The sequence below is a fragment of the Ylistrum balloti genome, unplaced genomic scaffold (genome assembly GCF_031769215.1).
Source record: "Ylistrum balloti isolate Yb309-2 unplaced genomic scaffold, AGI_CSIRO_Ybal_v1 Utg370534, whole genome shotgun sequence".
Taxonomy (NCBI): Eukaryota; Metazoa; Mollusca; class Bivalvia; order Pectinida; family Pectinidae; genus Ylistrum; species Ylistrum balloti.
This window is the reverse complement of record NW_026782340.1, coordinates 47,056-70,255: the sequence shown is the minus strand read 5'-3', so window position 1 is coordinate 70,255 and position 23,200 is coordinate 47,056. Positions and strand designations below refer to the sequence as shown.

General features: G+C 35.0%; 1 protein-coding gene across 1 annotated transcript in view; it reads left to right on the top strand.

Annotated features, from left to right (window-relative positions):
* Positions 1–23,200, top strand: part of LOC132555981 (pyrokinin-1 receptor-like) — a 55,297-nt gene that overhangs the window by 3,353 nt on the left and 28,744 nt on the right. The window lies entirely within an intron of this gene.

Genomic DNA, 23,200 nt, shown 5'->3' with positions numbered 1-23,200 from the left:
CTAGTGGTCTTTATGGATAGGTTCAATTACTACGAGTTGTGAAACATTAAAGTTACGAAACCAGTGGTCTTTAAAGACAGGTATTTATTATGGAAAGGAGTCTTTTTTAACAAATTTGACCATCGCGCGTGCGGAAGACCCTGGTCATTTATACGGTTGTATTTTATTAATAAACTTGAGATTTCTTTTGTCCCTGCGATTTTGTTACAGCTGTGTGGAATTTTTGTTTCGTCAATTTTCATGTTATAATGAAACCTTTCGATCAATATTGATGGTAAATTTGTTACCAAGGGCATACATGTTACTTTGTTATGGTAAAAAGTTAACCCAAGGTCGTTATTAACCAGAATTATTGCTATTTCTTCTTGGACAGAGGAAAACATGCTGACAAGACGTCTTCAAAATTAAGTCCCTTAGCATCACTAATGAATCTAACGAGGACGAAAATCTGTGTGATGCAGTTAACTTTTTAAGTTATAACAACCATTGATTGAGTGACATCCCTTCGATGTAACATTACTAAAGTCAGTTGTGTATTACCAACTCATGAACTGTTATCGGCGTAGGAATTTTTGCTAGAAGTGTAAACAGATTAAGGTCCTTTTTCTTTATTAAGATAATTCGTTTATCTTACATCAGTTGCGAAACACTCTTGTTCGCCCTGATGAAAGGGCAAGGGGTCTTATTGTCGGAGTACACGTGGAAAGCTCAAGTGGTTTGACAGGTGACCTGCTACCTTTTCACTTCCATTTCGGGAATCAAACCCCGCATTCCTTCTTCTATTATAAAAACAAATATAGACAAATATAATTAAAACCATTGAACTGCATTCATTTGTCATTTATGAGCTTATGAATGCCAACAGATTAAGATCAAACTCAACACGAAGCGTTCTTGATACAGAGGAGTCTGGCATGCTGCTCAAGAGCCCGGATCAGGGATCAGTTATTGCTACATTAATTGTGGCGAGGGAGCAGTCATTTACAAGTCACATATTATTACACCTGCATTAAGCCGTTGAGATATATATCAAAACTTCGCCTAACAATCACCAATATTAAGTGTTAAAGTTGCCTCACTGAATCAAAACTCAAGCCGATAATGCTTTGCAGAAAGGATCTAAAAATTCTCTTCAGGTAGCAAATATTGCGGAACAGTATGCAAAGTAGCATATGTCCTTAACGATAAAAAAGGAATATTGTCAAGTTATATTGAAGTAATCGAACTTCAACAAACAGACATACTTCGAAAAAAAAGTCTTACCGATTTCAGCGACCAGTAGCTCTTTTAAATAAATCAAAAACAAACCAACCTGTCATCATGAAGCATTATACACTTCATCAGAACCCATTTTCCATACAACCGGTAATTAGCCTTTTTTTAAAGATCGGAATTTGTCAGGCTTCGCTCCCGCATTTTGACCAGTAAAAGTGCTTTGCTTTCAGTGAAGCGCAGGTTTTAAGTTTTCTCCGTGTGGATGATATAGGGCAATGGGCTACATCTGTAGCAAACAGTGATTATTTCGGTCAGTTTATGACATAACGTTCCAGTGTTTGAATCTATTGTTGTCTGTTCTCGCAGCTCCGTATTCTTTAAGATTCAGTAATAGTGTAGGCTTTCTTAAACAAGACGACCATAATATAAGACTCAATACTTTATTGTCCACTAGCGTAAATCTATGGTGAAAGACATTCCGCATTGATCGGTTACCTACAGACTTAGATAACCCGCAGTGCCTTACAGTACACGTGTGTAATTTTAAAAAGACGTATGGTAGAAAAGGACACTTAACGGCCTATAAAATACGCTGTCAAATCATGGCCTTATGTGTCCTACCTCTTTACAAATAACACATGGTGCAGTTTATAAATTGATTATCAGTGACAATGTAAGAAGTGGAATTCCTATTTATGATATACAGCGTGATATACCTACTTCTAAAGACTTGCACGAGCCATACTGAATTATCGATACACGGATGAGAAGGTATCGCGGAATGAGATATATCAGAGCTTTCATCTACAAGGTATAATTAGGAACGAACATTAGACCCTCATCAGATAACAGTCAACTATTCCTCCCCCGCGTGCCCACGTGACGTGGTGGGTCAAGGATTTACCGATAATGCTTGTTCAATTACTGGTATCAGCAAAGAATGCCTTTTTTCTAGTCATTGATTTTTCTAAAATATTTTTCAAGAAAGTTTAGTGTATAAGCTCAGTGCTCGCAGACGTTAGATCAATGGGTCATTGAGGCACCAAAATAATGAGAGAGACAACATGACTGCACACAATAAACCAGAATTCCTGCAATTATTAAAATTTCAAAAGCAGAATGTTTATTTATCTAGCCATTCATTTGTTTATTTTTTTATCATTTATCAGATAAATATATCATTACATTCGTCATCAATGAGTTATATTATAATTACGATATGATTATCATTCATTGGAATTACTTCTTTAAAAAGTTCGTCAGCTGTATAGAGCAGTGTGCATTTTAAGGTTCATATCTGCAAAATCGTCATTGCTTAAATACTTATTGTAGTTATGTATTGACATACAAGAATCGCTTATAAGCGCCAATCGTTAGTTGCTTCCGCCAAAGTCGTAAAATGAATGCATTGCTTCATAAAGACAATAAAATTACTTTTCATGTCTGCAACCAAAAACCAGGGTCAATGTTAAATGGATAGAATTTATATATATATACAATAACCAGACTCTCTTGGGGCGATAGAACACCAGCGACAAACAGTGTTTTAGATGCTTTGATGGTTTTTTTTTTTATAATTTATAATTTTAAAAATGCAGACGGCACATCCACTTCTAAAACTCGTTTGTTAATTTGGCGTTTGACAGTGTACGATCAGATGAATCGCCCGGCCGAATAGGATTTTTTAAATCCCGTAACGAAACACAAAAACATAAACAAAACAAAAACAAAAAAACAAAAAAAACAAGAAAAATCCTTGCTGACCGATAACAGTTTATACAATCGCAGTATATCAAAATAACGTAAAATCTCATTGCGTTCAAAGTGAACCGGAAGTCATCAAACGTCTCGAACACTTGTAACTGAAAGTGAAAGTTAGGTTGTAAACACGCAATTATGGTTAGGAAACAATCCGAAGGCATGTGGGAGGGGGGAGGGAAGGGGGAGGTGAGGTAATTATCGGGGTTAGTGGGACGACTGGGCGTATGGAGAATAGTTTACATGTGTAATAACAAAGGAAGTGAGGTTTGTGGACATTTCAGAAGAATGAAGCACAGTCATTTTACTTGCTTCTAGACACATACGCATATAATTCGTACACAACATGGCTTTGAGCAGTGTGTTTTTGAATTTCTAAGATACGGTTGTCATACAACAATGTAAGCTTTATTAAAACAGATGGAGTTCAAGTTATAGCGCCTTCCGCAACGTTTAAGCATTGAACTACTTTTAGATGGCATTCATGGGCCTTTATTTACATACGCCTCAATAATAACACAAACATATCGATCAGTCTGTTTTCAGTTTACGCTGCGCCGAGACAAGTGTCATTGCCTACAACAAAAGGCCAAAAGTTTGATCACGAAACGAGCATATTAGTCACATATGTTATTTTGTATTGACCTAAATCGACACAACGTGTGACGTCGGTGATGTATGAGGTGCTGAGAACACCCTTCAGGAACACCTGGTCTTCTTCTCGTACTTGTTAAAGGTTCTTCATGTTAACCTTTCCTGTCTTTATAGTAAGATTTACGATTTTGCTGACGAAGCGATATTGCCATGAATATGTAAGGACCGGTTATAATTGAAGAAAACATATTTGAATTATCTTTTGTTTTCCGACTTTTCTGTCGGCGCGGTATTGTCTTATATATGTAAGGACCAATCACATTTGACAAAAAATTTATCGAACTTATCTTTGACCCTGTAATATAAAACACAACAAAAGCGGATAATTTCCGTTTCAACATTTTCAATAAAAGATAAGAAACAAAATTATCTGCTCACTCTTTGTAATTCTTTCACATTAAACGGAAACTCATTAATTAATGAAACACATAAAGGAGGGCCTAGAAATGGCTCTCTGGTGAACGCCTGTAGCAGCATGTAATTTGAAATTGGCGTATGTCATCACCTTTAATGAATAATTCTTTCTATTGACAACATATCTTTATCTTTTTACAGTTTTAATTATTTTTCGATAAATGTAACACGACTTTAACCATACAGTCAAGTTTAGAAAGATTAGATGAAATTACTAATTTATACTAAGTTGAAATAGTTCATTTCCTTAAAAAATGAAAATGAAAGTATATGATTGGTTTGTTCATCTACGGTCTGTTCCTGGTAATAGCACTTTTCAATTTCTTTTTTTTTCCCATGTACAAATAAGTAATGAAAATGTAGGATTTATTGTAATACGATTTAATATACCGCACATGTACTAAGTCCTAATACTCGTTAAACAGTTTACTCCGAATCCCAAATACATCAAAACATGTGAAATATTGTCTCGTTCTGTCTAAATACAAATTAACATAGAGTGAAGTATTGTGATGGATGTTAACAACAAAAATTGAAATGGGAAAATGACGCTTTCGGTATTTTAACTTTGGAATATAAGGCATTCGGACTAACGAACCTTCCGTATTGCAACTTCGGAATATAAGACATTTCGGACTATCGAACCTTCGGTATTTTAACTTCGGAATATAAGGCATTCGGACTAACGAACCTTCCGTATTTCAACTTCGGAATATAAGACATTTCGGACTATCGAACCTTCGGTATTTTAACTTCGGAACATAAGGCATTCGGACTATCGAACCTTCGGTATTTTAACTTCGGAATATAAGGCATTCGGACTAACGAACCTTCCGTATTTCAACTTCGGAATATAAGACATTTCGGACTATCGAACCTTCGGTATTTTAACTTCGGAATATAAGGCATTCGGACTAACGAACCTTCCGTATTTCAACTTCGGAATATAAGACATTTCGGACTATCGAATCTTCGGTATTTTAACTTCGGAACATAAGGCATTCGGACTATCGAATCTTGCTTCAATATAAAGACAAGATAAAGAGTATTATCTGAATGTACTGTAATTATTGTTGACAATTTGTTATTCTATTTCATTTTTCTATATACTATTTTGTGAAAGAGAAATTGACTTCAAACAAAATACAATTTTCGATTTTTGAGGAATGAACGTATGATGAGGTTCCTGATTGGAATGGAAATGGGAATACTTTTTCATAGGATACTGATTCTACGTCCGGATTATTGAAACATTTCTAAAATATCCGGATTATTGAAATATTTCTAGAACATCCGGATTACTGAAACATTTCAAAAACACCCCGATTGTTGAAACATTTTTTTAGGATTTAAACACTCCTCGCCTATCCTCCTTCAAAATGTTTTAAGCAAATGAAACGCCTATTCCCTCTAGAATACATATCAATATTTTATAATAAGGGACCCATATCAAAAACTGTCAGTATTTCAGCAAATTGAGGCAAGGAATGTGAAAATTGTTCTCGCGAAATCTCCTGTTGTGATTGTCATTTTGTCATCTATCTGTTTCGTTAAGGCGACATGTAACGAATTGTGACGTGTTTACTTCTTCATTAAGACTCCTCTCCCAGTCCCTTCGTGTTAGTTATTGAAGCATGTCAACGGTGTCCATTTACAAACGAAAAACCAGAAAATAGGTTGAAGAATAAAATCTAACAGCTGTTTTGTTTTCTTCACTGGATCCTGACATTTGCAATGCTAGAAAAATCGGTTAATGAATGATGAAAACTAATCTAAAGGAAATTTTAAAAATTCAAATCTAATTACTCACGAACAACAATTATTTATAGTATTGTAATGTTTTATATCTTATCCGAGATGTCTGATTTGATAATGGTTTACTAACACAAGGCGCTACAAGCAATATCTCCCAACTTTCGAACTGAAAATACCTTTAATCAACGACCACTTGTATTTGAATCACTTTTCTAACATATGCCGCCATCTTGTTACGTTATAAAAATGTATATGACCCGGAGGTCAAATAAGATTGCCCATTAGCCGTTAAGAGAGGTTTGTTGTGATTGTCAGGAACGAAAACTCTGGTAGAAACTGAACGAGAAGTACAAGAAGGTCTCACTTAATTTCTTCAATACAAAGCAAAACATCAAAACGGAAGTGTTTGGTTTTTTATGAAACATGCGTCAAATGGCAGCTAATACGTCTTATTTAAGCAACAGCAGGAAAATTGGTCAATTATTCATTTTCCTGTTCACAGGAGAAATCTTGCACGGTCGTTGACATAAATGTCTGTAATTTTGTCTATAGATTGATTTTTTCTACAAAACAGCGGCTCAATTTAATACCATTGGCAATAAAAGACGGTTGTGCTGGAATATATTTTTATTAATTCTCAAAATATTTGTTATCACAGATATAAGTATATTTGGCACGGGGAACGTGTTTGGTATTCTTGCAGACGCTTAAAACCCGCGTTTTTGGCAAAAGAGTAACATAACAACTACACAGTTATACACAGGCAGGGAAAATTGCCTTTTACATCATTTCTCCTTTCCACTATTCAATATTTGTATATCATTTTTCAGCAAATATTTAGTAGAGGTAATCTGTTTGAACTGTCTGGATATTTTTTATTTAGTCTGCTCTTCATTGAATTGCAAATAATTACTTTCAATATAACAAAGAAAACCAAACAAGGTCATCGAAAACTACGGAAACAATTTTTCATGACAGATGTCAATTGTTTTGTCGAGTAATAAAACAATAACTTTTTGAATTTGTGATAGATAGTAAACGATAAGAACCATGCACAAACAACATGTATATCAATTAAAACCGTCATGCTTGTGTGTAGGATTTTAACCTGTCATATTAAAAACTGATTAAGCGAGACGGAGAGTAATTAAACAGTGTTACAATAACTCAAATGTTTATATAAAGATGTCACGATGAAGGTAAATTAAAAAAAAAACCAACGTCACGAAAGGCCTTTAATATATATATATATCAATTAGACAAACCGCAGATTAGGAATGTTTTGCATAATGTGCAAATTTTATACCAACATCAAACGGAGACAAATACTAAGGCTGTAGTACGATAGCCTTATGAAGCCATACGAATGTTACACAAAAGACACACAAGTGAATAGCAACTTTTCATGATTTAAAGTAAGATAGGTAGAGACAAAGAATGAAATTAACTGCATCATACAGCCGTTTCGTCCTTTTTGGACTCGTCAGTGATGTCGTTTGTAACATTGATATTGTTTTCGAAGAGACTGTATTACGAATATAATGTGTTTAACTGATCTTCTTGCGTTTTTCTCTAATAATGATCGTTGAAGGTTATATTTAATCTGAAATGTAGTTGTTAACCTGACGACCTTTCTGTATCCCCTTAACACAGAGAATTTCTTTTGTTGTTCGTCATAAGTGTTAAGTCCTCAGAAGCTCATCTCTTGACCCTGACAATATTTCGTTTTTATTTGGTTTATTGTCCAGTCAACAGCAAGGTTCACTTTGGCGAGAGCTCTTAAATGTTTACCTTACTGAACATGTTATGGGAGGTCGTCGCATGCTACCCAAAACCATTTAGATGAAGTGTATTACTAATCGATCGGCCCGGGATCCGTCTCGCAGCTCAGAGAGATAAAAACATATTAAGATGATATACATAGGTAACAATTGATATGTACTTTAGATGGTGTGAAAGTAGTTTTTTTTTTTTTTTTTTGTTTTTTTTTTTCGTATATCTTCCGATATTTTCAAACCTATTTATTGTATTCACTTTACCATTCTTGTGACAATGTAGATTTTTTTATTTGCATAATCTACACAAGGTATCACACACCGATTCAATGTAATGTAGATTCAATCTTGTATAGCTCTATCTAATTCATTATAAGGTTTTCCGGATACACCCGTGGATAAACTATATGAACATCGATATCACGAAATTACGTCTTGCGTGTCTATTGGTTGAAAATAAATGAAACTTAAAATTAAAGTCGTGTTCTAATCCGGATTTCTTCTGATAGTGAAGAACTTGCGCATAGAAAAGTGACATCGATATTTAGTGACTTGCAGTCTTTCATTATGTGGATCACGAAACAGGATGCAACAAGATTATCAAATGTCGGAATTAGATTAGAATGCCGATATGCGTCTAGTTCCATTCGTCTAAAAGTTGTCTGATTTGATCGTTATCATCGGCTGGAACACTGCTAAGAAACGGCAAAAAATTGGCATTCTGGTTACTCATAACCCAGATATTACCAAATAACATACATACATAATATAATTTATGATACAGTCCGTTTCATTTGAAATCAACTTCGGCATGTAAATGCCGTAGTTGTGGAATCAGGCATCTTACTATCAATAAAGGTAAACTTCACAAAAGAAAATTCGGACACGGCCTTACATATATTCAACGTTAAAACTGGGATAATTGACTCGATACGAGCGTAAGTCAAACTTCATGGCATGTTCAAGAGATCTATGTCGATGTTGTAAAATGATTTTTCTAACTTTGAGACATTTTGTCAATAGAAATTGAAAATGAAGTCACAGTCAATGTTTTCTCTTTTGACGAGTTCTTTGAATTCAGCTTTCTATGGAAATAAACAGAAGTTAACAAATATATCTTATCCCAATCGACAGACATTCTATAAAGTACATGTCCAGAGTCTGTTGCCGACCTCCTCAATTTGATCATTCTAACAACTTCATTCTCTTGTCGATTTCAAATGCTTCTGGTGACCAAAATATTCCTTCGGATGATTCATTCATTTTGAAATCTCTGAAAGTTAAGAGATTTTCAAAATTTGATCAGTGTCTGCGTAAGTTGAAGATCACTCGTGTAATCATTTTGATAAGACATTCATTCTGAGCAGGTCTCCTCTTGGGAGTGCTTTCCGTGTAACTAAGTTTAATATGACTCTCTCGACACTGTTGCCTTGTCTAGGGGCGCCGCAATACCTTGAGAATGACTCTGTGACTTTCAGACCCGTCTTATGACTGTGCTTTGGCTTACATTTTGTTCTAATTGTGACGTTATTTCCTTAGTGATTACGTCATTATTGCCTTACCACGAAGATTGTTGGTCGTTAACAAGAACATTGCGGTTCTAAGAAATCAAATCATGTCTAGCACGCACCGAATACTAGTGCGTGTTTATTCGTTCGTTTAGTCGCATTTCCATCCCACTTATTTCACATTAAGTCATATCCTTCATCGGCCATCATATCCAAAAATAAACAGATATATAGATATTAAAAATGACACGAGATTAAAAAAAACAGCCTTCACTGGAGTTAGATATCGAATATATTTTAATTGTTTATAACACGTTACATTTGTTGGTGATTAAGTCTTATTTTAAGTTATGTTATGTAATTGAAATAAAACCTTGGTCTGTTCAGCTTTACAAAATCGTAATCGGTTTAATTCAATCAGATTACTTTAATTATCTTGATTTATAATCACTGGCTGTAATTGAAGACACCCTTACTTCATGCACTGCTTCTTCAGTCTTTGTACGCTTGTTATATCAACAGAGACCAGTAGACACTTTTTATCTCCGCTATTCAAGACTGGCGCTCTATTCTGGTACCCCTTAAACTACACATTGACAGAAATACTATAAATACCTTTGCTTTGCATCTAAGATTACAGAAGTCAGTAAATTGTTCAATGTGTTAGTTTGGATGCCTAAACTCCCTGTTTTAGTAACGATTATGGCAGGGGTTTTGTCTTAAAGAAGCACTTGGTTCCCTTATTTCCTACCTCCATCTTATTTTGAAGAGGAGCCTGGTGATCCTTATATATTCCTGTAACTATCAGTATCTGTGCCTGCTGGGACCCTTAGGCTTGACCCTCGCGCCATAGGCATTGACCAGCTATAAATGAATTGTCTTCCTATAAATCTATTGAGGTCTCTATCCTTCATTTACATCATAAGATCGTTCGATCGTGAATAGTTCGAGGCCTGAAGAATATAAATCAGAACTCTGTTACTAATTTTCTCTCTAAAGACAGCCATTTACACAACATCAATGGCAAAAATTGTTGAAGGACTGTGTGGATAGCCTTTCATAACAAACTAACTGAATCTAATAGCCATCTGTTGCGTATCAATAAACCGGATGTTACGTCATAAATGTGCGCTTCAAGTTACCTTCAACAGACACATAAACATTATTGGCGATAATAAATAAACATCATCTGTCGTTAACGCTTTCTGAATGATTGAAATATATACCTATATCTATGATCTGTTTTATATAAGTATTTATTACATGAAAGATGTTTTATATACCACAGGGTTGTGATAACGCTATCAAGGCGACTTCTCCACATATATATATTTCTGTTCACTTTTAAAGAAAATTCCCTCTTTTTGTCTACACCAGCAGTTGGATTCCTAAGTGTTGATTTCGTGTTGTCAGCACCATATGCGGTTAGACAGTTTTTTTTTTCGTATTTTCTTTCTTTTAAATCAAGAATGAAATTGCCAGCAAAATAAGAAAATAGGAACCCAAGTTCAAAATCAATGAAACCAGGACAGTTTAAGAACTATGAACAAAAATACACGAAATCCTTTTAAACACACAAGGAGAATAAGACCAGGTGTTCCGGAATGGTGTTCTTCTTCTGATTTATCGACGACACCTGCCATGTTTATTTTGGTCAATCAAAATGGGTAATGTCACGTTCTCAAATAAGAACAAGGTAAACAATAATTTGCCCAATTATCAGGTACATCGAAACGTTTCACTTCATATCGCACACGGAAACGGTATATTTCCCATTGAGATTAGGATGATGAAGATAGAAATTTTCTAGAGTCTTCATTTCCATGCACAACGTGAGGTCAACATTGCTTATAAACGTCCGTAAATGAAATCACAATGGAGCTACATAGAAGTTTGATTGAAATACTCTCATGTCCCAAAAAATAAATCTGAAAGTTTGACAACGAAGTTAGAGTAAACAGCCAATTGGCATTTTTTTTCGTAAATATTTTGATACATATTAAACTCCTTGATGCAAATTTAGTCTTATACAACGTAATGAAAATAAGTCTAATAAGAGGTTTTGAAAAACAAATGCAGATTTTGAAAATAAGTCTTATGCAGCTGAATAAAAATGTCACTATTATAAATGACCATTATTCCTTACAAAGATAACCATCAGAATTTGAAATGAAAGTGTCAAAGAACCGATTGCGGAAGCCTTGTGATAGTGGAAATTAATTTGAAGATATGGCTTTTTGGGAATGTGAATTGGCTGTCTACCGTCTCGTTATTGACCGAGGCCAAATTTAGTGGTCAGTTTGTGTCCGTGGTTTTAATTGAATCATTTGACCACACCAGTCTAGACAGAAACCAATCTCAAATAAACACAAAAATCTCTACGATAAAAGATTGCATCTTTGTTCCATAAAATTGGGAGTACTTTTATATGTATCGATCGAAAATCGAGAAAAGACTTGACATGGTTTCAATGTAGGCTTCTTGTGCTATGTCTGTCAGAGATCCGACACCGGTAGATATTGAATACTAAAGTTTGGACCGACATAACCCTCAGTATTTACACAACTAGTGTTCGCCTGTAGCATATATCATTGATTTCCCGCCACACCTCCAACCTCGACATCTCATGAATCAACAATCAGGGGAAAAAACACACATAATAGAGCTCCAGATTTGGGGTATTGGGGCAATTTGACCGAAAACCTTTCGCCTTTTTTTCAGATGATTTCCTTTGTGGTGGAGTTTCCCTGACATCTTGAACCGTGGATGTCAATGCTTCACTTCGGCTATAAATATATGGCATTACATCTTCATCTTTGCAGATTATATATTTTTTAAATAATTCATCAGGTCTCTTTGTATTCGTGACAGGCGAATTTGTAGGTCAATTAGATAGGCAACATTTCTACATAGGTCGAACAGCTTGTGACAACACTCGGAGTTCGGATCCCGCTTTCTATGACAAGCCATTTATAAAAATATGACATTTCAGAATCCAATTTGTCCATTGCTGTATGCCAATTATTCACATCAGGAAAAAATCGATCCAATAGGCTAAATACATGGGACTTTTAACACCATACTATGCATGTGTGTCACTTCTGGTTGCAGTGTGGAACATTTCGTGTTCGTTATTTGGTAAAGACATACATCCTTAGGTAGATTTGGCTACAAGTTACTTCTTTTAAGATTCTAAACCCATTTTTTATTTATCTGTAGAGCAGAACATGTATGCTACAGAGCTTTCACATGAAAATTCATGGAGTACTCACATTTTAAGGTGTGCTCCCACACTCATATTAGATATAAGTCGACAGTAAACAAACAACGCAAGCGAGATGTGTAATTGTTGTACTCCGAGGTACAGAAAAGTGTCATCAGTACACTTTAATTCCAATATATTATCACTGGTTCCCAAACACGCTGTAATATTTGGAAGACAATAACAGTCAGAAAAAATAAGAACTCGGCTACATTTCTATCATAACTGAATTGGCAGTAAGAGTATTCGCCAGTAATTTACGCCCGATTTTACCGAACAGCAATTTCTCGCTAAGTGGATGCGAAAATTAAATGGATGAGAACTGAAATTAGGTTGATCAGGTCTTGGATATATACTGTGTATGAGATGGATCTGTATCACGGATAAAATTAAGACTATGAATTTCTATCAGTATTGAACCTAATCCTGATGATGCTAATCAAATTGATCCGCAATTCAAGGTCCGGTTCCGATTCGGAATCTATATTCCGGACATTATTTCCGTTCATCAATGTCTAACGGAAATAGGCGCAAGTGTTCCCTGTCAAGAAATCATTATACATATTTGATTTGAGCGAAGGCAATCTGATTCCTTCTTAAGCATTATCTAACTACTCGATGACTGTTGATAGAAAGGACAGCATTTATCTGTGTTCGACTTATCTCCTAACCTTTGCCTTATTTACACTTGCATTGATTTTTTTGTTTTGTTTTTTTTTTCTTTGTTTCTTTATTCATGCTATCTTTTATCCAATATATAATATGTACACGTTAGCAATACAACTTCAATCAGAATTGTTTGGACGTTCCACGACCGGTCTCGTTTGATATATCGTGAAATATTACGTAAGACTCAAGCGTTTAGATGATGTAAGGCTCTCCCCGGAATGCTACCGTCACTGCGAAACTTTATGTAACACTGGTCAACCTTGCAATGCACATTAATTATAAACCAGACATGGCATATACATGTATGTATTTTCCGGGAGAATGTGTTCATAAAAAAATAAACACTTATCACCTAACAGACCAACTGAAAAAAAATCACGTTTCTACCGTTTGATGTCGTTTTTAAATTTCATTTCCACAGACGACACGTTTCTTATCGTTTAATATCATCTTCTTTTAAAAGTATGTTATATACACGTGTATCACTCCGAAAATAACATCGCTTAATATCATATCAAAATGTTTATTGGATATCGATATTATTCCGTGAGAATATGTAAATGAAATTTTATTATCAACTAGAACATAGTGACGATGTATTTGTAAGATCAACAAGACATGTGACATTAAACGACGTTTACGTTCCGGATAATATGATATTGAAGTCGGAGTTATGATTTTATTTACTCTAGTTTCTGATAGGTGTTGATAGCATTTTAACTAATTTTGTTACACCAAAAATTCGTGTTTAGTGATATGCTTTCGTAAATGATAAATGTCCAAATACATAAATCGTTAATGAAAACTGACCGCATTCATCCACAGAGATTGGTCACTGCCAGACCTATCGATAAAGTGGTTCCATTTGTCAGAAACATCGAATTGGTCAGCCTTAAGGTTGAGTCCCTTTGGGAGTCGAGAGGATTATTTTTTCGCACTATTTATCAATTGTAACAGCAGAAGTGGGGCATAAGATTGGTTTACACGAAAACATATAGGCCAATTTGTTCTCTCCTATATTTACTTTAAAGTCTGGTTCTCTTTTTATTGCTTAATGAAGAAACGAAGAATGTTATGTCAAAGTGTAAAATTTAATCTAAGTTGATTTTTAACCGCTGTTTCGAAAACATGGAACGGTTTATAAGTGATTTTAGTTTTGAGAAGTATAAAATGGGATATAGTTACATGCTCTGTCTCTTAGGGGATATCTAGTATAAGAGGATATAGGTTTTACAACATTTCTATTTCGTGTCGTTTTGTCTAGACATGTAGGTCAGATTGATGAGATTTCGAGATAATCAGGTTGTTTCTATCAGACTTCAAGGTCAAATTGATGAGATTTCGAGATAATCGGGCTGTTCCTATTAGACTTCAAGGTCAGATTGACGAGGTTTCGAAGTATCCAGGTTGTTCCTGTAAGACATGTAGGTCAGATTGACTGGAATTCGTTGTACCAAGGTTCTGTCAGTTTCGAGATACACATCTTATTTCTGTTCGACAATGCTTCTTCAGCTTACCACAACAGTACGTCACAAATATTGTTGATAGTAAATAGAAATATCGTAAGCTATTTGACCTCTTGACCTGTATATACTCCGTGAGAAGTGTTTGCAGATAGTAAAAAAGAAAAGTTACAAGTTGAAGAAAAGGATTAAAACAAACATAAATGTTGTTTTTGGTAACAAGGAGGACGATCGGATTCTGTTGCAAAACCAATATAACTAGTTATTTTGTAAGTATGATATATGTGAGATTGGCACCTGCAGTCTGGGTTTATACATCTTTCTGTAGCCGCTGTCGGTGAAAATTCCGGTCTCTACATCTCATAACAATTAACCTCTAGTAAAACACGGGCATCGTAAGGTGCATTCTCATAAATCAGAGTAGTCACCCTTCGTTATTGCTCTCTGTCGTAATTGTGACCTTGTTTCAACAAATGCTGAAAGAACGTGAAACCTGAAATCAGCAAAAAGGTCGTTATCACTCTGTTAGAGCGGCTATTTACAGCTTGTAATTGGAAATGCTACGGGCATATTTTACCGTGTTACCAGACGGACAGATGATCGAAAGTGAGATGATGCGAGTTAGTGTATATTTTTTTGGAAGAAAAATTGAAGATGAAGATTACGCACCATATATTTTCAAATAATATCGAAACTGATCGCTGATCATGGAAGAGTGATAATCTTTAATAATAAAATTGAAGATTGATGCTCTTTAATAATTTTTATTTCATTAAGTTTCTTTCTGAATTCGGTAACTAGGACATTAGCAATAAAGCATTAGATGCAGAATTAGATTTGAATACGCGTAATTTACAAAAAGAAAACGGCGCCGGAGAAATTATTTCCGGATCGGTCATCTTAGATCACTGTTGCACACAGAATCCTCCCCGAACCGACCAATGGCTATATCCAATGAGGATGTTACAGCGTGATGTTGATGTTTGATTGAAAAGTCAACGAAGAATAAATCGTAAAGAGGCATTTCTTTCTCTTTCTTTCTTTCCTTCTTTCTAGAGTATTGTTAAGATGGATGCCGACAAATGATTTAAGAGTCCAGAAAGTGAACTTCAAAAATAAACAACAACAAAATTTAAATCAACGTGAAAAATATAATTTGTTCCTCTGTAATTAGACACCTATATGCAGATTTATTTATCTATTTACTTACTTATTGATCATTTTCTTGCTGTTTTCTTTTAAACAGAATCTTCATTTTCTGTCAATTACCAACAACGTTTTACTCAAATACACATCGTAAATATGGATTCGTTTTTCCAACTCGGAAGCCCATATCACCTATGGGATTTTCGTTCGTACACAAACAACTAAACTTAAAAACCAGAAACCAGTCATGGAGATATGTATTAGTTATATCTTAATTGAAGTCATTCATAAAATATATGTTTCGTATTCACTAAAAATTAAAAAAACGCAAACAAAATCGAAAGCAGATTAAAAAAAATGAAGTGGGGGCGGGGAGGGGGGGGGGGGGGGGGCTCATAATGGAATATTTCTACTAATACGACTCTAAGTACATCTTTCCTAAGATGATAATTTGTGAATGAAAAAAAAAACATATATCATTCGTCACTCACTTAATCTTGGTTCATTAAATAGATGTGAGTCATTTGGGGTTTTAAGTGCGACGTTTATACGTCTTAATGTCATATTTAATACCCGGATGTCACTCTCCGAGTAATGTATCCCATACGTAGTTGTCAGTACACGTGCACTTGATTCAGTTAGCTTTTTAAATTTAATGACTGTTCAAAATATTTCTGATGAAAAAGGTCAAGGCCAAAACAGTTCTTTATTTTCTAAATCTTCTTCGTTTGATGTGTTAAGTTTAGGTTTATAAGATGATGTGATAATCATATCCTGTAAACGATATTTTTTTCAGGGTATAAAGGTGGCACGTTATTTATTTTTTTAACATTAAGCTTATATACACAGTGTCACGAATGTTCAGTTTCTTGATCTCTATCAATGTATTGACTTCTATGCTTTCTTAGTAAACAAGGTGCGAAGGTAAATCAACAACAACAACAAAAAAATAAAGCGAATAGAAATGAAATAAACAAACAAAACTATATATATATATATACCAATGTAGATTTTACACCTGAAAAATGTTGACACTGAAGTTGTGAACGGATATGACCTGGAAATCAAACAGATCGATATATATATATACTAAAAGTCAATTTATCGAACCTGGCGTAGCACGCTCTCCTGATAATTAGCCGCCTGATCGATACTTATACCGTCACAATTATTGATTTTTCTTATTAAAATTCTGACAAACAGGTGTGTACACATTACAGACGCTGAATGATGGTCATGTTTTGTACCATTCCATGTAAATATTGTGTACAAAAGGGTCAATGAGGTAGGCGTGGAACGTGATCCTCAACCGATCCACCTTACAGCCGTCATCAACCTACGTGCTAGGAGAGCGTGCGGCTAGTTCAAATGTCGGTCGAAGTCCGACTGAAGGTCATAATCTTAATTAATGCATTAAATCAGATAAACAATAAATCATATTTCCGTGGGAGTTTTAATGATATGAGAGAATTTTGTGTTATGTACATTTTCCGTCTTTCGTAAAACGATGACGTCACTAGAATGATACAGTTTTGATATTTTATGGCACGTGTTTAGGTTTGAAGATACAATATGGAAGTATCTTAGCAAACAATGTCAACATGTACTTTTCAACAAACCTCGTTAGCCTACAAAGTACTGTGATTAAGACTGTAACTATCATGAAAGCTCTGATGACCCATAATTGAGATTTTTGGGGATTAACTTGCCAACCCCTCCAATGCCCCTCCCAAACCCAAAGACTGTTCATTTTTCCCTGAAGAAGAGGAAAGAGTGAAAAACATCAATTTTGTTGAAACGGCACTTAATTGCTAGCTGCCTTTTCTGAAAAGCATTTTACTCCGTGCAAAATATTCCCAAAGCATGTAATTTTTTCTGATGTTATACGTAATGTGTAGGATTATCACTGTAAGATTCTCGTCCGCTAAGGTCTCTTTTGTGCTTGTGATGTCGTTTCCATTCGCCGGTGTGAAGTGTAAATGTGACCTAAAAAGATTTGACCCGGGTACGATTTCTACAGCGGTCACATTTCCACCTTACACCATTTACAATAACATCTTTTGTCTGTACTGGCATTGGGGTGCTATTGCTATTGTCTTCAACGAGAGCAGCACAGAGGCTGCAGAGTGTCTCCATAAAACATAACGGTTGTGTGAAGACAGCCTGTAGGAACAGAAAAAAATTAAGAGTGTGCTATATATAAGTAAGTCTGGACCGATAGACCTTAACAAATCGAATGAGATGAAACGCTTGGAACGGAAAATTCCAAAGCTTGCAAAAATCTAATCTATATCACATCGTAGTAAAAATACAAAAGTGATGATTAGAAACCCAAAGCATGTCCATCTCCAGACTCCACACTGATTACATACCAGCATGAAAAATAGTACAATAGTGCTTTCAAATAATGAAATTTTGAAATGTAGCCATTAAAAAAAAACTAGAAGAGACAGTAAAATTTAAGAGCCAATTGGAGCACGCATTGTTCTGCGCCATCTTGGTTTTTCAATCACGCCTGTTTACTTACCTACTGGTATAGTAAAAGTGACTTCAGATGATTTTAAATCAAGTATACCCAATTGTCTATGTTTATATTAACGACAATTAAAGGACATCAAGGTAAACGATTTTGTTGTCTTATTGCAAACGTATATTAAATGTATCAGTTGGTTTTCGCTGAAATATGTACATAAGGAGATCAATAATTATAAAAGGAAAATCCTTATCTATCTATAGACAGTCTGGATATGTTAATTTTTGCGTCATATATGATAACGCTTAAACACAAAACACTGTCGCCTGTAAACAAAAATGGCTTCTCGTCTGAATCGGTTGCGACAATGTTGGCGTTCAATGTAACTTATTTCTAAATTCTTAATTGACTTATCAAATAACATTTGCTACACCCAAAACAAAATTCGGTGCTGAAAATGGGATTTTACTTACTGTGTCACTAATGTCACTGTCATATCTGCATGCCATCATGCGTTCGTGTTTACAAAAAATATCTGCCTCGTTTTCAAAACTATTATGTAACGTTATTAGCGCTAAATTGAAGAGGGGTTTCCCAAACCACGTACAATTAGTAACAAAATTAATGTTTTTGACCGCGATGTCCCTTTAAAGGGGTTGTATTACACGATTAACTGGGATTTTGTACATTTTAACTTGATTACCTGATAAAAATATCGGCTGTTACAAAATCTTGCAATCGTTTTGGTCCCAACAATTTTTTTCTTTACATTACAATCAAATTTTCAAGGCAAGTATTTTTTCTATGTTTTTATCAGTCTTTTTAAGTTAAAACCTGCTGATACGACAAGCTAGAGAGTGTAATCTACTTAATGTATTGAAGTTAATATTGACGACGCTTTGATTCATTAAGATCGAGAGAGAAAGTCAGTCGATTGAATTTACGTAACGAGCCAATTTATCGGACGCTGTCCATCACTTCATTCTATAATCAGTCCAATGATAAATGATTAGAACATCAAACTAACATAGTGTTGATTTTAACCGCTAAAATACAAAGACTGGCATTTTGACCGAAAAGGCTTCATCTGATGAATGATAATCTGTAATCCTGTTGATTTCGTGAATTTTTTTTTATAATTTTGCGGAAAGCAATCATTAAAATAAGATTAATGGAGAAATCCATATATCGATTTTATGCTTTCCGTGAAAACTACATCCACTTACATCAATATTTTTGGTTAATGCGCGAAAATTTGAAACACAAAATAAAACTTTTTAGCAGTATATCATGTTACCCATGTTGATACAGGTAACATACATTTAAGCATGTTTGGTTTTTTAGTTAGAATCCTGAGAATGGTACTATTGTTTAGTTCAGACGCTATTTACACGAATGCTGTATTCAGGGAAAGGACTTTGTATAAGTTGTAATTTTGTACTCAATCCCGTTGCATTTGAAATACAATGAAAATATGTTTAAATCAATGTCATATTAGCTGATGTGAAGAAGGATATGTGTGTAGTATAACTTAAATTGATAACATTCTAATACTTATACGCTATTTGTTTCCCCAGTCAATAAAATAATACTACCATACTAAATGGACCGCCGGACATGTTGTATATCATGATTTACAACAGCCAGGCACGATTAAATGGATAATAAAATGATTTTGTGCCCAAAGTTATCGACAGGGGCGCCATCTGCGACCAGCATTGTTTTTGATGATCATTGTGACGTATTTGGTTTTGATATACGGCTTTTTTACGATAAATACACAAACACGTGATCTATATTGCTGATAGCTATCAAATGTTACTAACAGTATCATACTATCCTTGATTTTCATTTCCCTAACCCAAATTCCAATATCAAGGGAAAACATATCACGCACTTTGCCTTTAAGGGATTGATATGACAGGCGATCATCAAATATAGTAAACAACATCCTTAGCATATAACACAGAATCGACGACGAGGTTATTCAGGATGTGATAGTATTTGAATACACATGCCCTTAGAACAAGTAGATCAAATATTCGGAAACAGCCAATTTATCGAACGATTCTTCACTCTTTCCTTAAATGATCAACAACCACATGGAGTTAGGGTTCCGCTTGGGAGTCGTATCCAGTTCATTCCAATGCGCGTTTTGTACACCCACCTCCATCCGGGTTGCCTCGGACCCTTCACAAAAGGACCAAGATGTTCCGTATGCCCCTGCTCTTACCAACCCAACCCCCCCCCCCGCCCCTAACCCCCCCCCCCCCCCATTTCATATTTTCCGAGCCTTCGAGCCTTCTTTGCTCTCTCTCTCTCCTTGTCTACATATCACTTCTATAATTTCTTTGAAGAACAGTGATTATTTCGCTTAATATCATACGGTTAATATAGAAACAGTTTGCGCAGAATGTATAAAATATTTCATATGAATAAGCATTCATCGATTATGACCAGATATGAAAGTTTGAACTAGAATTCTCACGTACATTATGTACATTACATAATCAAAGTTGATATCAATGATTTGACGAGCATGTTTCTAAGTAAGATATCCTTTCTATACGGATATAGGAAAACCGGTGTTTTTATGGCCGTTTAAAGATAAATTGGATAATAAATAAAATTGTTTCGTATTCTGTGTTAATATTTTTTTTAATTTTCAATGTCGTCAGATTGCAAAGATATTTGTTAAAATCTAAAACGGGAGAACTAAAAATAAGTTAGAAACAATAGGTACTCTAATAGGAAATTGCAAAAGTAACCGTTTATTGCCATGTCCTTGTGAAAGGCGCTAATAGCCGCTTGGCGGATAATTTAAACGGGCCTTATCTTGTAGCCGTCTGTGAGAGAGAATGTCTCTAATGGGTTTAACACATTTTCTCCAACTTTATCATACACGCCCAGGAGACACACAGATTTTCTGATGACTTCATTAAAATATGTTGTCGGGAGTGAAAGTGTAATAACGTCATTTTTATTTCTATCTTTGTCAATTGTCCTTGATTTTAGTTAGTAGATATGCAAAAAAAAAGTCTGGTTAGCGAAAAGAAACGCCTGATTTAGCCAATGCAATGAAAATCGACGGAAATTGATAAATGCCGTAAAATGTCCTTTTTTTTCAAATGGTACAAAACTTTCGTGGTTATAACAAAAGCCGAGGCAAACATAGTATTTATTTTACGGATGACAGGTAATTAACTTAAGTGTTTTCTTTTAAGTCCTTTTCTTTCAAGATTTTCATCATCCCCGCAAGGTATTTTAAGAGTATGTGTGATATTGTGTTGGTGACAATATTTACAGTAATCGTTTTTCCACTTGAATTGAAGTGACCACATTTGAAAGAAAAAAAAAAGCAAAAACGAAAACAAAAAATATAAACGTGTCAACATAATCATAATCAAAACTCAAATTCCATAAACAAGGGAAAATATTAACAAAAGAAAGATTTGCATGGAGACTCCTGAAAAAGTACAAGGCGAATACGATTAGGTGTTCCGAAAGAGTAAGCGTCTTCTGTTTCTTGTTCAATCCAAGCATGTAGTTTCATAAAACAACAGAAAAACTAACAAGCATCAAACCCGTCCAGCTTCATATCGCAACAAGAGATAGACTATTTCTTAATGAGATCACTATGACAACCATCAAACTTACCTAAATATTCCCTCATAACAAACTTATGAAAAACAGTTGTAAAGCATACTGATGATTAAAAAGAAAACAAATAGACAACAACAATCTACATATTTATCTTAAAAAGCGATTTTATTTGATAAGAGGCCACGAGCGCTTGCCCACTTATCCACAGGTAGAAATCTGAACTGCATAGTTCAACGCTTTCTACCCGTGATAAGTAGTTTCTCAGGAAGCTGAGAAACAGAACAGTCTGTGTTGACATGGTTATGTTCTAAGACACTTGAGCCTTATTTTCTGGATGGCATGCGACGGACCGCCCGTATGTTTTTCACTGAGATAGACCCTACCTACTGCAATAATACATCGCCTCAAAATGACCCTAGCTGTCCCCGAGTGAATAAATCTAGTATTAACAGTGTTAAAAGGACATAACTTCAAACCTGGGTATTAAACAACCGGAGATCTGTGCTAAATTCTAGACATATGGGGGCACGGAAGCTAAATTATAGAAGAAACAACAGAATTATCATTTTCTGATATCATTGCCATTGAATTAGAATTAGGCTATTCTGACACTGCCGTAGATAGCAACACTAACATGTTTCAACCAAGAACTGCAGCAACCGCAGCATTGAATAGTTTTCCAAAGGCGAATTTTATGACGGCATTGGAATAGTTAAAATCTATAACATTGAATTCGTTTTCTTAGACAAAGATATAAAACTTTAATCTATAAAAATCACCGTAAAATCGCGAATTATCACCAACTCATGTAGAAACCTTAGCAGTGAAACTGATTTATTACCATTGAGACTCAAACACAGGTTTCGCAGTCAGTCGTCTTAATAATTAAAGGACCAAGCCGTATCAAACAGTTGACTGACTTTGAGCTGATGGATAATTCCCTCAAGCAATAACCGAAATGTTCCATCATACTCCAGATTAAAACAGATTAGTCAAGGTGTTGATTAGGATCTTATGTGGCATTACTGTAAAACTTGTAACTTTGAAGGGTCTTTTTTCGAGAATGAAAAAGTCAATGACAAAGTTACCGTAAAAAAAAACCTATTGTGAAAACTTTTGTCCTTGGTAAAAATGCGTTCTGTTTGGTCCTGCTTCGCGCTTTTGTAAAAATTATGAAAAATAATGGAAATGGCAATTAGAATTAGGAAAATAAGGCGGTATTGAGATACCCAAAATAGTATCTTACCTCTGTATATCTTTGTTTTGTTGCTTGTCGGTTCATCCCTTTATTTACCATATCGTTTATTTTTCGTTCGATTCCGTATTTTTGTATTTTTATACCACCGGATCGAAAGATCGGGGGCTTATTGTATTTGTCTGTTTGTTTCTGTTGTCAGCGTTAACCTTGCCCATAATTTTTGCACCGTAAGAGATAGGACTTTCATTTTTAGCGTGTATGTTCCTTTGGCTCTGTGACCTTGACCGTGACCTTCGACGGACGTTTG